Below are 17,661 nucleotides of genomic sequence, written 5' to 3' on the forward strand. Positions count from 1 at the left end.
TTATACTGATATTACACAGTACAGAGTATTACACCATACAGTATTATACTGATATTACACAGTACAGAGTATTACACCATACAGTATTATACAGTACAGAATATTACACCATACAGTATTATACTGATATTACACAGTGCAGAGTATTACACCATACAGTATTATACTGATATTACACAGTACAGAGTATTACACCATACAGTATTATACAGTACAGAATATTACACCATACAGTATTATACTGATATTACACAGTGCAGAGTATTACACCATACAGTATTATACTGATATTACACAGTACAGAGTATTACACCATACAGTATTATACTGATATTACACAGTGCAGAGTATTACACCATACAGTATTATACTGATATTACACAGTACAGAGTATTACACCATACAGTATTATACTGATATTACACAGTACAGAGTATTACACCATACAGTATTATACTGATATTACACAGTGTACAGTATTACACCAAATAGTATTATACTGATATTACACATTACAGAGTATTACACCATACAGTATTATACTGATATTACACAGTACAGAGTATTACACCATACAGTATTATACTGATATTACACAGTACAGAGTATTACACCATACAGTATTATACTGATATTACACAGTACAGAGTATTACACCATACAGTATTATACTGATATTACACAGTACAGAGTATTGCACCATACAGTATTATACTGATATTACACAGTACAGAGTATTGCACCATACAGTATTATACTGATATTACACAGTACAGAGTATTACACCATACAGTATTATACTGATATTTCATAGTATAGTATTTTCAGGATGGAATTAGTGTGAGGTACAGTAGTCCTATATACAGTGCCAGCCAGAGTCCTCCTATATACAGTGTCAGCCAGAGTACCTCCTATAAACAGTACCAGCCAGAGTCCTCCTATAAACAGTGCCAGCCAGAGTCCTCCTATAAACAGTGCCAGCCAGAGTCCCTTCTATATACAGTGCCAGCCAGAGTTCCTCCTATAAACAGTGCCAACCAGAGTACCTCCTATATACAGTGCCAGACAGAGTACCTCCTATATACAGTGCCAGCCAGAGTACCTCCTATAAACAGTGCCAGCCAGAGTACCTCCTATATACAGTGCCAGCCAGAGTACCTCCTATATACAGTGCCAGCCAGAGTACCTCCTATAAACAGTACCAGCCAGAGTCCTCCTATAAACAGTGCCAGCCAGAGTCCTCCTATATACAGTGCCAGCCAGAGTACCTCCTATAAACAGTACCAGCCAGAGTCCTCCTATATACAGTGCCAGCCAGAGTACTTTCTATATACAGTGCCAGACAGAGTACCTCCTATATACAGTGCCAGCCAGAGTACCTCCTATAAACAGTGCCAGCCAGAGTACCTCCTATATACAGTGCCAGCCAGAGTACCTCCTATATACAGTGCCAGCCAGAGTACCTCCTATATACAGTGCCAGCCAGAGTACCTCCTATAAACAGTGCCAGCCAGAGTCCTCCTATATACAGTGCCAGCCAGAGTACCTCCTATAAACAGTACCAGCCAGAGTCCTCCTATAAACAGTGCCAGCCAGAGTCCTCCTATATACAGTACCAGCCAGAGTACCTCCTATATACAGTGCCAGCCAGAGTCCTCCTATAAACAGTGCCAGCCAGAGTCCCTTCTATATACAGTGTCAGCCAGAGTACCTCCTATATACAGTGCCAGCCAGAGTACCTCCTATATACAGTGCCAGCCAGAGTACCTCCTATAAACAGTGCCAGCCAGAGTACCTCCTATATACAGTGCCAGCCAGAGTACCTCCTATAAACAGTGCCAGCCAGAGTACCTCCTATATACAGTACCAGCCAGAGTCCTCCTATAAACAGTGCCAGCCAGAGTCCTCCTATAAACAGTGCCAGCCAGAGTCCCTTCTATATACAGTGCCAGCCAGAGTTCCTCCTATAAACAGTGCCAGCAAGAGTACCTCCTATATACAGTGCCAGCCAGAGTACCTCCTATATACAGTGCCAGCCAGAGTACCTCCTATATACAGTGCCAGCCAGAGTACCTCCTATAAACAGTGCCAGCCAGAGTACCTCCTATATACAGTGCCAGCCAGAGTACCTCCTATATACAGTGTCAGCCAGAGTACCTCCTATATACAGTGCCCAGCCAGAGTACCTCCTATATACAGTGTCAGCCAGAGTACCTCCTATATACAGTGCCAGCCAGAGTCCTCCTATATACAGTACCAGCCAGAGTACCTCCTATATACAGTGCCAGCCAGAGTACCTCCTATAAACAGTGATAGTCAGTGTTCTCCTATATACAGTGTCAGCCAGAGTACCTCCTATATACAGTGCCAGCCAGAGTACCTCCTATAAACAGTGATAGTCAGTGTTCTCCTATATTCAGTGCCAGCCAGAGTACCTCCTATATACAGTGCCAGCCAGAGTACCTCCTATATTCAGTGCCAGCCTTCTACAAATAATACCAGACAGCGCCCCCTATAATTCCTGGAGCTCAGAGTCTGGTCGGATTACTAGACATAGTAGAGAAGTCAGTGACAACCTTTGTCTTTGCTGTATTGGCAGCCATATTGGTTGTCGCTCAGAGGGGTGAGGACACGGATATCTTATAGGGACACTTTCCTGACAGTCGCCCGTATCTCACGTCCATCAGGGCTGAATAGTTGTTTATATGTAATTAATGGAACAAAGCCTTCGGGCCACTGCAGGAGGAGGAGGAGGAGGAGGAGGTAAGGGCCGCCACCTAGCAGGACAAAGATAACCAATCTGAGAATCAATGGGAAATAATCAGGTGCTGGGAGGGTAATGGAGAGTGATAGGGCTGGAGCCTGCCCCTGCCTCATGTGCCCAGGAGACCCTGCACATACTGCTCTGCATATAGATTACACAGAAAGCAAACAGCTATTATACTCCAGTCACATCCAGAGCTGCATTACAGATTCTGACAGCGGGAATCTGTCAACACTGCGCTGACAGACCAACCCCTAAAGGTACAATATAGTATTGGGGAGATGGAGGAGAACTACAAGTACCAGAATGCAGAGCAAAGTACACCGAGCCAGGAGGTATACAGCAAAGCGGGCTCAGATACAGCTCAGTATACAGTATCACACAGGATAGGATTAGATACACAGCTCAGTATACAGTATCACACAGGATAGGATTAGATACACAGCTCAGTATACAGTATCACACAGGATAGGATTAGATACACAGCTCAGTATACAGTATCACACAGGATAGGATTAGATACACAGCTCAGTATACAGTATCACACAGGATAGGATTAGATACACAGCTCAGTATACAGTATCACACAGGATAGGATTAGATACACAGCTCAGTATACAGTATCACACAGGATAGGATTAGATACACAGCTCAGTATACAGTATCACACAGGATAGGATTAGATACACAGCTCACTATACAGTATCACACAGGATAGGATTAGATACACAGCTCACTATACAGTATCACACGGGATAGGATTAGATACACAGCTCAGTATACAGTATCACACGGGATAGGATTAGATACACAGCTCAATATACAGTATCACACGGGATAGGATTAGATACAGCTCAGTATACAGTATCACACAGGATAGGATTAGATACACAGCTCAGTATACAATATCACACAGGATAGGATTAGATACAGCTCAGTATACAGTATCACACGGGATAGGATTAGATACACAGCTCAGTATACAGTATCACACGGGATAGGATTAGATACACAGCTCAGTATACAGTATCACACGGGATAGGATTAGATACACAGCTCAGTATACAGTATCACACGGGATAGGATTAGATACACAGCTCAGTATACAGTATCACACAGGATAGGATTAGATACACTGCTCAGTATACAGTATCACACAGGATAGGATTAGATACACAGCTCAGTATACAGTATCACACGGGATAGGATTAGATACACAGCTCAGTATACAGTATCACACGGGATAGGATTAGATACACGGCTAAGTATACAGTATCACACGGGATAGGATTAGATACACGGCTCAGTATACAGTATCACACGGGATAGGATTAGATACACAGCTCAGTATACAGTATCACACGGGATAGGATTAGATACACAGCTCAGTATACAGTATCACACGGGATAGGATTAGATACACAGCTCAGTATACAGTATCACACGGGATAGGATTAGATACACAGCTCAGTATACAGTATCACACGGGATAGGATTAGATACACAGCTCAGTATACAGTATCACACAGGATAGGATTAGATACACAGCTCAGTATACAGTATCACACAGGATAGGATGAGATACACAGCTCAGTATACAGTATCACACAGGATAGGATTAGATACACAGCTCACTATACAGTATCACACAGGATAGGATTAGATACACAGCTCAGTATACAGTATACACAGGATAGGATTAGATACACAGCTCAGTATACAATATCACACAGGATAGGATTAGATACACAGCTCAATATACAGCATCACACAGGATAGGATTAGATACACCTCTCAGTATACAGTATCACACAGGATAGGATTAGATACACATCTCAGTATACAGTATCACACAGGATAGGATTAGATACACCGCTCAGTATACAGTATCACACAGGATAGGATTAGATACACATCTCAGTATACAGTATCACACAGGATAGGATTAGATACACAGCTCAGTATACAGTATCACACAGGATAGGATTAGATACACAGCTCAGTATACAGTATCACACAGGATAGGATTAGATACACAGCTCAGTATACAGTATCACACAGGATAGGATTAGATACACAGCTCAGTATACAGTATCACACAAGATAGGATTAGATACACAGCTCAATATACAGCATCACACAGGATAGGATTAGATACACCTCTCAGTATACAGCATCACACGGGATAGGATTAGATACACATCTCAGTATACAGTATCACACGGGATAGGATTAGATACACAGCTCAGTATACAGTATCACACGGGATAGGATTAGATACACAGCTCAGTATACAGTATCACACAGGATAGGATTAGATACACAGCTCAGTATACAGTATCACACAGGATAGGATTAGATACACAGCTCAGTATACAGTATCACACAGGATAGGATTAGATACACGGCTCAGTATACAGTATCACACAGGATAGGATTAGATACACGGCTCAGTAAACAGTATCACACAGGATAGGATTAGATACACGGCTCAGTATACAGTATCACACAGGATAGGATTAGATACACGGCTCAGTATACAGTATCACACAGGATAGGATTAGATACACGGCTCAGTATACAGTATCACACAGGATAGGATTAGATACACGGCTCAGTATACAGTATCACACAGGATAGGATGAGATACACAGCTCAGTATACAGTATCACACAGGATAGGCTTAGATACACAGCTCAGTATACAGTATCACACAGGATAGGATTAGATACACAGCTCAGTATACTGTATCACACAGGATAGGATTAGATACACAGCTCAGTATACAGTATCACACAGGATAGGATTAGATACAAAGCTCAGTATACAGTATCACACAGGATAGGATTAGATACACAGCTCAGTATACAGTATCACACAGGATAGGATGAGATACACAGCTCAGTATACAGTATCACACAGGATAGGCTTAGATACACAGCTCAGTATACAGTATCACACAGGATAGGATTAGATACACAGCTCAGTATACTGTATCACACAGGATAGGATTAGATACACAGCTCAGTATACAGTATCACACAGGATAGGATTAGATACAAAGCTCAGTATACAGTATCACACAGGATAGGATTAGATACACAGCTCAGTATACAGTATCACACGGGATAGGATTAGATACACAGCTCAATATACAGCATCACACGGGATAGGATTAGATACACCTCTCAGTATACAGTATCACACGGGATAGGATTAGATACACATCTCAGTATACAGTATCACACGGGATAGGATTAGATACACAGCTCAGTATACAGTATCACACGGGATAGGATTAGATACACAGCTCAGTATACAGTATCACACAGGATAGGATTAGATACACAGCTCAGTATACAGTATCACACAGGATAGGATTAGATACACGGCTCAGTATACAGTATCACACAGGATAGGATTAGATACACGGCTCAGTATACAGTATCACACAGGATAGGATTAGATACACGGCTCAGTAAACAGTATCACACAGGATAGGATTAGATACACGGCTCAGTATACAGTATCACACAGGATAGGATTAGATACAGCTCAGTATACAGTATCACACAGGATAGGATTAGATACACGGCTCAGTATACAGTATCACACAGGATAGGATTAGATACACGGCTCAGTATACAGTATCACACAGGATAGGATGAGATACACAGCTCAGTATACAGTATCACACAGGATAGGCTTAGATACACAGCTCAGTATACAGTATCACACAGGATAGGATTAGATACACAGCTCAGTATACAGTATCACACAGGATAGGATTAGATACACAGCTCAGTATACAGTATCACACAGGATAGGATTAGATACACAGCTCAGTATACAGTATCACACATTTCTGGTTTGGGGTGAGGTGGCGCCCCCTGGAGAGTCTCCTTCACTCCTGTTATCTCTTAGTATTGATCAGACATATCTGCAGTGTTCGGTATCTCGGGCTCTGGAGTATTAGGACACTGGCTGGGCTTATCCTAATTACATCCGGTCTATGGGGTGTATGTACATGACTGATAACAGAGAACAGCAGCTCGCACTGACTGAACACAATCCATGTAATGTGATATGTGGCAGGGTCTGCTGTATATATGTATACGGTGAGAATAGAAACATTGGGGTCTGATAGCCGGGACCCCATTACAGAAGTGATGTGATCCCTGACCCCCTAGTGGAGAGGCCGCCATTCATCACCAGTCACTCTCATGACAACTGAGTACAGAGAAGTGCAGACACCAGAGCCATAATCTAATGTCATTACTACAAGCCTGGCAGCCGAGTGACGTGCAGGACAGCAGCGGGGGTCTGGCCCCTGCCGCCCCCCCTCTATTACCAGCAGTTATATCCATCAGGATGTGCCGTGTACAGAGCCAACCACACATAATAGTGCCCTGTAATAATCCTATATCACTGCTGACAACCAGCTGTATATATCATGTGTGAGAGGTTGTCACAGCCCCGCCCCCTGTTACTGACAACCAGACTGTATATATCATGTCTGAGAGGTTGTCACAGCTCCGCCCCCTGTTACTGACAACCAGCCTGTATATATCATGTCTGAGAGGTTGTCACAGCTCCGCCCCCTGTTACTGACAACCAGCCTGTATATACCATGTCTGAGAGGTTGTCACAGCCCCGCCCCCTGGTACTGACAACCAGCTGTATATATCATGTGTGAGAGGTTGTCACAGCCCCGCCCCCTGTTACTGACAACCAGCCTGTATATATCATGTGTGAGAGGTTGTCACAGCCCCGCCCCCTGTTACTGACAACCAGCCTGTATATATCATGTCTGAGAGGTATTCACAGCCCCGCCCCCTGTTACTGACAGCCAGCCTGTATATATCATGTGTGAGAGGTTGTCACAGCCCCGCCCCCTGTTACTGACAGCCAGCCTGTATATATCATGTCTGAGAGGTTGTCACAGCCCCGCCCCCTGTTACTGACAACCAGCTGTATATATCATGTCTGAGAGGTAGTCACAGCCCCGCCCCCTGTTACTGACAGCCAGCCTGTATATATCATGTCTGAGAGGTTGTCACAGCCCCTCGTAGTAATGATCATTTCATAGATTGGTTTTTCCTTTGGTATTTTGTGAGGTCTTTGTTTTTTGCTTGTCTTCCATTTCCTCGTCCCGCACCATCTAAGGGTCCAAATTTTGTAGCTCTGTTATATGTTACTCTATTGCCGGTTGGTGGACTCTGTTTCGGCCTTGAGGGCACCTGCAGTTTGGTCGTTGTCTGATAATCTGCGCCTTCCAGACAATTGGTGCAACTCAGGAGAAATCTTGGAAATATAAGTGTATGGTAAGAAAAAGCCAGATTCTGGAGATGTTTTTGAGGTGTAAGTGATAGAATAGATGTCAGGGTTGTGTCAATGCCCGACAACCGTGCTAGCAGGGAAACGGGGTAGGAGCGCTGTCCCTGGCACTACGACGGCTGACTAGGCCCGGCCTGAGGGTGTTGGTCGGCTGTACCCGAGCTAAGCTCAGCAATGACAACTACTGTCTCTCTAAACATGAAGACCTAACCCATACCTCCCAACTTTTGAAGAACTGAAAGAGGGAGAAAATGTGCGGTGCGCGTAGCACGCCGCGGCAAATTTAGCCCCGCCCACTTTTGTGTTGACTCCGCCCAATCGTTAATTTTTCATGTGCCCGCACACAGTATAATCCTCCTACAGTTATCCGTAAATTATATGTCCCCCCTCTATCTCTCCCCCAGCTTCATATACACCCTTCATCTGCCCCCAGTTTCATGTCCCCTCCATCTCTGCCCCCAGATTCATGTCCCCCCTCCATCTCTGCCCCCAGATTCATGTCCCCCATCTCTGCCCCCAGATTCATGTCCCCCATTTCTGCCCCCAGATTCATGTCCCCCATTTCTGCTCCCAGATTCATGTCCCCTCCATCTCTGCCCCCAGATTCATGTCCCCTCCATCTCTGCCCCCAGATTCATGTCTCCACATCTCTGCCCCCAGTGTCATGCCGTCCTCTCCATCTCTGCCCCCAGTGTCATGCCGTCCTCTCCATCTCTGCCCCCAGTGTCATGCCGTCCTCTCCATCTCTGCCCCCAGTGTCATGCCGTCCTCTCCATCTCTGCCCCCAGTGTCATGCCGTCCTCTCCATCTCTGCCCCCAGTGTCATGCCGTCCTCTCCTTCATCTGCCCCCAGTTTCATGTTCCACCTCCACATTAACTTACCTTCTCCTCCGCTCCCTCGCCGCTCTCTGTGCACCTATGCGGCACCTGCGCACCTATGTTACCGTTTGCAGCTGCACCTATTCTTTCATTAGGGGTGACCGCCTCTAGTATCCCAGTCCCTAGCCTCTTTCACCTCTCACCCCATCTGTCTGACAAGCCTGGCAGACAAGCCAGGAGCCGGCGGCAGCGGCGAAGCGAGTTGCGGACACAGGTCAGCTCCTTGCTTCAGCCGCATATGTGTTCAACTCAGATCTGAGTTGAAATCGGGACATACCTCCCTCCAACCGGGACCGCGGGACACGTCACCCAAATCATGAATGTCCCACGGAAATCGGGACGGTTGGGAGGTATGCTAACAGACAGGTGGGGTGAGAGCTGAAAGAGGCTAGGGACTGGGATACTAGAGGCGGTCACCCCTAATGAAAGAATAGGTGCAGCTGCAAACAGTAACAACTAGGATGGGACGTGCTGGAGAACTAACAGGCGCAGCACAACCATAAACACACAACAGGAGTATGAGGAGAGGAAGAGTGGAGCAGTGAGGAAAGGGTATCACAGGACAGGGGGGAAACAAACCTGGAACCCAAAACAGCAACTCACTAATACCAGAGACAGGCAGCCAGAAATACAGGACAGGGGCTGAGTAGGAATGTAAGAGGGTAAAACAGACTCTCACAGAACAAAACTCACATCACTGCCAAATCAGACTGTGCAACTCCCACTAAGCTCTCCTTCAAGACTGGGCCAAGAATCCTGGCTGGTAACCGCTGAAGCCAGCAGTCAGCCGTATACAGACCCCGGACAGACCTGATAGGCTGATGACAATAACACACACCTGAGGCTCCAGATACAAAGCAAGCTGAAGTATACACTGAGGCAGATCCCTGACCACTACCCCAACGGCTCAGTGGTAAAGAGAACGACCAGAGCGTCACAGGACACCGGCTCAGATCCCCAGACAAACACCACCAGAAACAGGAGAAACATGAATCTAAAGTCATCCGGGGGATTCCTTTTAACTGTTTCTTCGAGACTGATGTCAGTTCTTGAGATTAACGTACAGTCAGCACCGCACCTCCCATGAGGCGACCTGAAGCGAGCGCTTCAGGCGGCACTATGTCAGGGCCTCAGGGAGGGCAGTATTTTTGATTATCTAAGCCAGTCCAGGACAAGCTGTCCTGGACTGGCTTAGCACCGAGCAGTGGATTGGGGAGGCCACTGGAGCAGCGCTACTCCAGCAGCCTCCCCTCACGCTCAGGCAGAGAGCAGGTCCTCTCCGTGCCTGCTCTCTGCCTGCGAACCGGGCTAAGCCCCACCCCCTTTGCTCCACCACGCCCCTTCGCTCTGCCACGCCCCTTCGCTCTGCCCCTCCTCCCGGGGGAGGGGGGGGGCGGCTTTCTGTAGTTCGCCTCAGACGGCGAAAGGGGTAGGTTCACCCCTGCGTACAGTGTTGGCCAAAAGTATTGGCCCCCCTGCAATTCTGTCAGATAATCCTTGGTGTCCCCCAGATAATGATTACACAGCACAAACTCTTTGGTAATATCTTCATTTATTTTGCTTGCAATGAAAAAACACAAAAGAAAATGAAAAAAAGTCAAATCATTGATCATTTTACACAAAACTCCAAAACTGGTCCGGACAGAAATATTGGCGCCCTCAGCCTAATACTTGGTAACTTTAATCCATTTCAACTGGCTGCCTGTGTGATTTAGTTATTGCCACCACCTGTTAGGTGCCTCAGGTAAGTAACAGGTGCTGTTAATGACACAAATTAGAGAAGCATCACATGATTTTTCAAACAGTGCCAATACTTTTGTCCACCCTTTTTATGTTTGCTGTGGAATTATATCCAATTTAGCTTTTTGACAATTATTTTTGTGATTTTCCATTGAAGACAAATTAAATGAAGATAATACCAAAGAATTTGTGCTTGTAATCATTATCTGGAAGACACCGAGTATTATCTGACAGAATTGCAGGGGGGCCAATACTTTTGGCCAACACTGTAAAATGATCTGGTTTACTTGGGGCTCAGTTTTTGGGCAAGTTTTTTTTAATGTATGAATCATCTATAGGTTGGGGATGATGGACGATACAATTTCATGTGTTTCTGACTTTATATCCAGTCTCATTGAGGCTAGAGTCACATATGATTTGAGGTCTTCGAAGGAGACTCAAGTTCAGATTTCACCTAAAGAGAAAAGTCCCACAAGAAGGACCTTATAGTCTATGGGGTCTCCACGCAGACCTGAACGTTAGAGTGAACCTACACGAAGCTGTCCCTCCATTAACTAGCTGACTCCACTCAGTCTTTATGGCTATACAAGTCCAGTCGGGCTATCGGGCACAACTAAAATCTCATGGGTCCTGTTGCCAAAGATCAGTCGGACCCGCCTGGGCAACCTCTCTTCATGACCATCAGCCGCAACCTATCTGTAGATTTTAGTACCATTTATGTTTCCCTTTCCTTCTCTATCCGGCCCAGACCACCATGAAGACTTCTCCGCTACATGTCCCCTATCGGTGCCCACTTTGGGGCCACAACCTCCCTCTAGGACTCTTGATTACTTGAGGTAATCTCCTCAGATACCCCAGAATACGACCCCAAAAACTCTCAGGTTTGGCCAAATCTGAAATTTTTTCGAACGCTCGATGACCTTGAGTTGATTCGCTCGTTGCGATTCAGGATGCAAAGCTTGCCAGTCATCGAGGGAAATCTGAGAGGAGATCAAAGACGTTTAACCAGCTTTAGGGCCGAGAATGTAGGGGAATGTGAGGCCGGTGGAGTCGGATCCCTCTTCGTAGTCTCGTGTTTGGATTCCGCAGCCGGATCGGTCACGGAATCCACGGCAAGATCGAGCAGGACACTAAAAAGCGAGCACCTGTTATTGGTTTCAATGGAAGGCGGAATGTACCACCACTGTGTCCCCTATCCATCCATATAGAGAGAGTCCGCGGAGTGCCCTAGCCCAGTTCTCTTGCTCGTAGAGTGCCCCTTTAAGCTCCCCATTACTGGCTCGCTCACATCATTCGCTTGTCAATCTGTTTTCGCGTCCGGACTGTAGAATGAAATCACATCAGACAGCGAGCGGTGTAGTTCCTGTAAGACTAGTGTACATGGTTTTTTTTTCCCGTGGCTTGACTCAAGGCTGAATGTGTTGGTAATCACTTCTGTATTGTGTAACACACTGCGGGTGACTCACGACAGGTCACAGCGAAGACGCGCTCTGCCATGTCAACCAAACTGCGCTCACGTGGTCACGCCTGCCTCCCGCCGGCCTGTCCTTGTCATGTAAATGATGCCGTGATTATTCTGTAGAGCGCCCAGATACCGGCAGCGCTGTGCACTCAGCCGCATCGGCAGGGATTGAAGTGTCAGCTCTTCTGAGATCGCCCCCATCCTTTATATTCTCCCTGCTCACCAAAGCAAGAGACGCAGCCGATAAAAAGTCTTCCGGCATCATTTGACTTGCATGGACCTGAGACGTTCTGAGGAGACGGAGATCCCCTGTCCTCCCCCGCCCAAACACTATATTAAGTGAGCGAGGGGTAATATATGGACAGTGTTGTAGGAAGCGGCCATAGGATAATAGGGCTCCTAGGTGGGCTCTGATGCCCCATCTGCCCCATTTCGTAGCACTGTTTTGAGGCGTAGACATCCAATGGAGGCGCTGTTGTAGTGAGGTCTATGGAAAAGACTTGACTTTATTGTGGTGAGAAGTGGTACTGCAAGTAAAAAATTTGTAATTTTTTTGGTTGAAGAAGACCTTGTAGACTCTCTAGTCAGCACAGTAATGGGACAAGGAAATCCGACTACATGTAATGTGATGGCCTGTAGTCATAGTTCAGCCTGAGTTCAGTGATGTCACTGAGGGGGCGGGGCTGTGACTACCTCTCAGACATGATATATACAGCTGGTTGTCAGTAACAGAGGGCGGGGCTGTGACTACCTCTCAGACATGATATATACAGGCTGGCTGTCAGTACCAGGGGGCGGGGCTGTGACAACCTCTCAGACATGGTATATACAGGCTGGTTGTCAGTACCAGGGGGCGGGGCTGTGACAACCTCTCAGACATGATATATACAGCTGGTTGTCAGTAACAGGGGGCGGGGCGGTGACAACCTCTCAGACATAATATATACAGGCTGGTTGTCAGTAACAGGGGGCGGAGCGGTGACAACCTCTCAGACATGATATATACAGGCTGGTTGTCAGTAACAGGGGGCGGAGCTGTGACAACCTCTCAGACATGATATATACAGGCTGGTTGTCAGTAACAGGGGGCGGGGCTGTGACAACCTCTCAGACATGATATATACAGCTGGTTGTCAGTAACAGGGGGCGGGGCTGTGACTACCTCTCAGACATGGTATATACAGGCTGGGTGTCAGTAACAGGGGGCGGGGCTGTGACTACCTCTCAGACATAATATATACAGGCTGGTTGTCAGTAACAGGGGGCGGGGCTGTGACTACCTCTCAGACATGATATATACAGGCTAGTTGTCAGTAACAGGGGGCGGGGCTGTGACTACCTCTCAGACATGATATATACAGGCTGGTTGTCAGTAACAGGGGGCGGGGCTGTGACTACCTCTCAGACATGATATATACAGGCTGGTTGTCAGTAACAGGGGGCGGGGCTGTGACAACCTCTCAGACATGATATATACAGGCTGGGTGTCAGTAACAGGGGGCGGGGCTGTGACAACCTCTCAGACATGATATATACAGCTGGTTGTCAGTAACAGGGGGCGGGGCTGTGACAACCTCTCAGACATGGTATATACAGCTGGTTGTCAGTAACAGGGGGCGGGGCTGTGACAACCTCTCAGACATGATATATACAGGCTGGTTGTCAGTAACAGGGGGCGGGGCTGTGACAACCTCTCAGACATGGTATATACAGCTGGTTGTCAGTAACAGGGGGCGGGGCTGTGACAACCTCTCAGACATGATATATACAGCTGGTTGTCAGTAACAGGGGGCGGGGCTGTGACTACCTCTCAGACATGATATATACAGCTGGTTGTCAGTAACAGGGGGCGGAGCTGTGACAACCTCTCAGACATGATATATACAGGCTGGCTGTCAGTAACAGGGGGCGGGGCTGTGACAACCTCTCATGTGATATATACAGCTGGTTGTCAGTAACAGGGGGCGGGGCTGTGACTACCTCTCAGACATGATATATACAGGCTGGTTGTCAGTAACAGGGGGCGGGGCTGTGACTACCTCTCAGACATGGTATATACAGGCTGGGTGTCAGTAACAGGGGGCGGGGCTGTGACTACCTCTCAGACATAATATATACAGGCTGGTTGTCAGTAACAGGGGGCGGAGCTGTGACAACCTCTCAGACATGGTATATACAGGCTGGGTGTCAGTAACAGGGGGCGGGGCTGTGACTACCTCTCAGACATAATATATACAGGCTGGTTGTCAGTAACAGGGGGCGGGGCTGTGACTACCTCTCAGACATAATATATACAGGCTGGTTGTCAGTAACAGGGGGCGGAGCTGTGACAACCTCTCAGACATGATATATACAGGCTGGTTGTCAGTACCAGGGGGCGGGGCTGTGACAACCTCTCAGACATGATATATACAGGCTAGTTGTCAGTAACAGGGGGCGGGGCTGTGACTACCTCTCAGACATGATATATACAGGCTGGTTGTCAGTAACAGGGGGCGGGGCTGTGACTACCTCTCAGACATGATATATACAGGCTGGTTGTCAGTAACAGGGGGCGGGGCTGTGACAACCTCTCAGACATGATATATACAGGCTGGGTGTCAGTAACAGGGGGCGGGGCTGTGACAACCTCTCAGACATGATATATACAGCTGGTTGTCAGTAACAGGGGGCGGGGCTGTGACAACCTCTCAGACATGGTATATACAGCTGGTTGTCAGTAACAGGGGTCGGGGCTGTGACAACCTCTCAGACATGATATATACAGGCTGGTTGTCAGTAACAGGGGGCGGGGCTGTGACAACCTCTCAGACATGATATATACAGCTGGTTGTCAGTAACAGGGGGCGGGGCTGTGACTACCTCTCAGACATGATATATACAGCTGGTTGTCAGTAACAGGGGGCGGGGCTGTGACAACCTCTCACACATGATATATACAGCTGGTTGTCAGTAACAGGGGGCGGGGCTGTGACAACCTCTCACACATGATATATACAGCTGGTTGTCAGTAACAGGGGGCGGGGCTGTGACTACCTCTCAGACATGATATATACAGGTGGTTGTCAGTAACAGGGGGCGGGGCTGTGACAACCTCTCACACATGATATATACAGGCTGGTTGTCAGTAACAGGGGGCGGGGCTGTGACAACCTCTCAGACATGATATATACAGGCTGGTTGTCAGTAATAGATGACTGTACTGTAGTATAAGGTGTCAGTATATGTACAGGACATATATAGGTGATATTTTACGTCTCTCTTTTCGGGGTAATATATTTAGATGGTGGGAGACTAAAGATAAAATAATAGTTTGGCAGGCGTGTTGCGATTAGGTGATGGCCGCAGCGGAGATCTTTCCCTCCCCATGGAGATCTGTTCTTTGGGCCTCCGCATTTTTCTCCGGGGACCTTTCCTGTAATTTGTAATTAATAATTTCTGGTAATTGCGGTGTTTGGAGGTTCTGTACATTGTTGTGCCGGTTAATAGAACAGCTTGGCTTCCCGAGCAGCGATCGGAACAAAAACATATTTTATATAGAATGAGGAATGAAGAGAACAAAGTGAGAAGGAGAACACCTCACACCAGGCGCGCAAGGCCGGCGTCCCGCTCCCAGAAGGACAGAACGTTTACGCTCATGAATCACGCTGAGATGGCTTGTTGGCAGGACGCGACGGGCCTGAAGAGCAGCCAGAACTGAAAAGTCACAGCGACCCCAATCGTAGGGAGCAAAGAGCCAGTCCGGGGCTACAAAATAGTCAGAAACTTACACCCCCACCCTTCTAGGAAGAGGGGTAACATGGCAGGAAGGTGAGTCAGACCGGCCCACCGGAGTGCCAGAGGATCCTCGGAGAGAAGACACCCAAATGTGAAGGGTACCATGGTCTATTTCATAGGGTTGTTAGAGGGTCCCCAGAATCACTTTATCTGGTAGGCCGCAGTCTGACACCTATCAGGTAGAGTATATTCTAAGCAGAACCCTTCTGAGATAGGTGCACTTGTATTTCGGCCCCGGTCACCGCGTCTCTCAATGGAGTAGATCAGGCCCCTTTAATCCTAAGTGCTTCTTTAGCGGCCATATAAGCATTAAGATACCTGTGGGATTCCCGTTTACGCCTACTAACTTGAGTTGTGACAAGAGTAGAGATGGGAGAACCTCCCAATATTCGAGTGGTCCGGATCCCAGATTCGTTTCAGCTCAAGCAAGTTCAGATAGGACTGGACTGTACGAGCTCGGAGTATAATATGTGTGGGCCCAGGGGAGGTGAAAAACCTTCATATGAACCTTCCATCACCTCTTCTGGACCGTTCTCTCGTCCTCCTTGGTGATGTCATGTGCTCAGGACTACGACAAGTCTTATGATGTCATGTCGCTTGGTGTGCCCATGTGACCTAACCACGGGGCACATGATGTCACTTGGAGAGTGATCAGGAACGTGGCACATCCTTGGCGCAAAAAAGGGAGAGGTAGAAGACTGGCGTAGAAGGTTTAATAAATCGTTCTGTATCCAGGATCTCGGGGATATCAGGGGAGAAGGGGTTAACAGGGAGCAGCTCCGCGTCAATCTGCCGCAGCCGAGCATCTAATTACCATTAATTATTACCATTTTACAGCTCGGGTCTCTTAATGGCAGTGTTGGCAGGGCACCATAGGCAGAGGACATGTTAGAAGTGGGGGCAGGGCAACACTCTCCGAGACGGGCAAGGGCATCGTAAGGGACTGCTTTACCGACAGTGCCTGGATGGTGAGATACCTGTACATGGAGGGGGCTTCATCCTCTACTCCAGCTGGAGCAGTGTGTAAGTGCACACCATGGTGTGCCTATACCACAATACACCACAGCAGTAGCTGCTCCGTACACACCGCGCCAGCAGGGGGCGACAGGAATATGTAAGGCTGTGGAGCCAGCAGAAGCCCGTTGTGACCTGTCATTAGATGGATCCATTCTTATGTTTTGTTCCGTTTCGCTCTTCCTACGACGGACCAGAAGAATCCAGAGACGGACTGCAGATGTGAACTGAGCCTTACAGGAGCTCTCTACACTGAAAAATGGCTTCAATTTCTTAATTTCTCCACCGCGTTATGACCTCATGGTAACCACCAGTGGTATGACGGTACTTCATCCTACAGACAGGCCCTCCATGAACAGACGCTGACATGTCCTGTCCGAAGACGACTGCAACGTCATCAGACGTAAGACATACCCCGGACCTAAAGGAAAAGAGAGGCCGGAGGAGCATCTGCTGGATGGCCGACCAGTCCATAGTCCCTATAGCCTGTGGTACAGGGAGCGACCGGGAAACCTGTAACGTCAATAACATCTCCTTCATCGCAACTCGTATGGAAATGTAACACATAGCGTACAAAACGTAGCACAAATGTCACCAGATTTATCACCAATCCACCATTTATCTCCTGTCCCATTAGAACCTGGTGTGAGTGCAGTGATGGTCTCCATATTGGTGGTTACATATGGTA

At 47.3% G+C, this 17,661-nt stretch overlaps 1 protein-coding gene across 1 annotated transcript in view; it reads left to right on the forward strand.

Annotated features, from left to right (window-relative positions):
* KCNN3 (potassium calcium-activated channel subfamily N member 3) overlaps nt 1-17,661 on the forward strand; it is a 128,312-nt gene that overhangs the window by 25,855 nt on the left and 84,796 nt on the right. The gene's annotated exons all lie outside the window — the stretch shown is intronic.

This window comes from Leptodactylus fuscus, chromosome 7 (genome assembly GCF_031893055.1).
Source record: "Leptodactylus fuscus isolate aLepFus1 chromosome 7, aLepFus1.hap2, whole genome shotgun sequence".
Lineage (NCBI taxonomy): Eukaryota > Metazoa > Chordata > Amphibia > Anura > Leptodactylidae > Leptodactylus > Leptodactylus fuscus.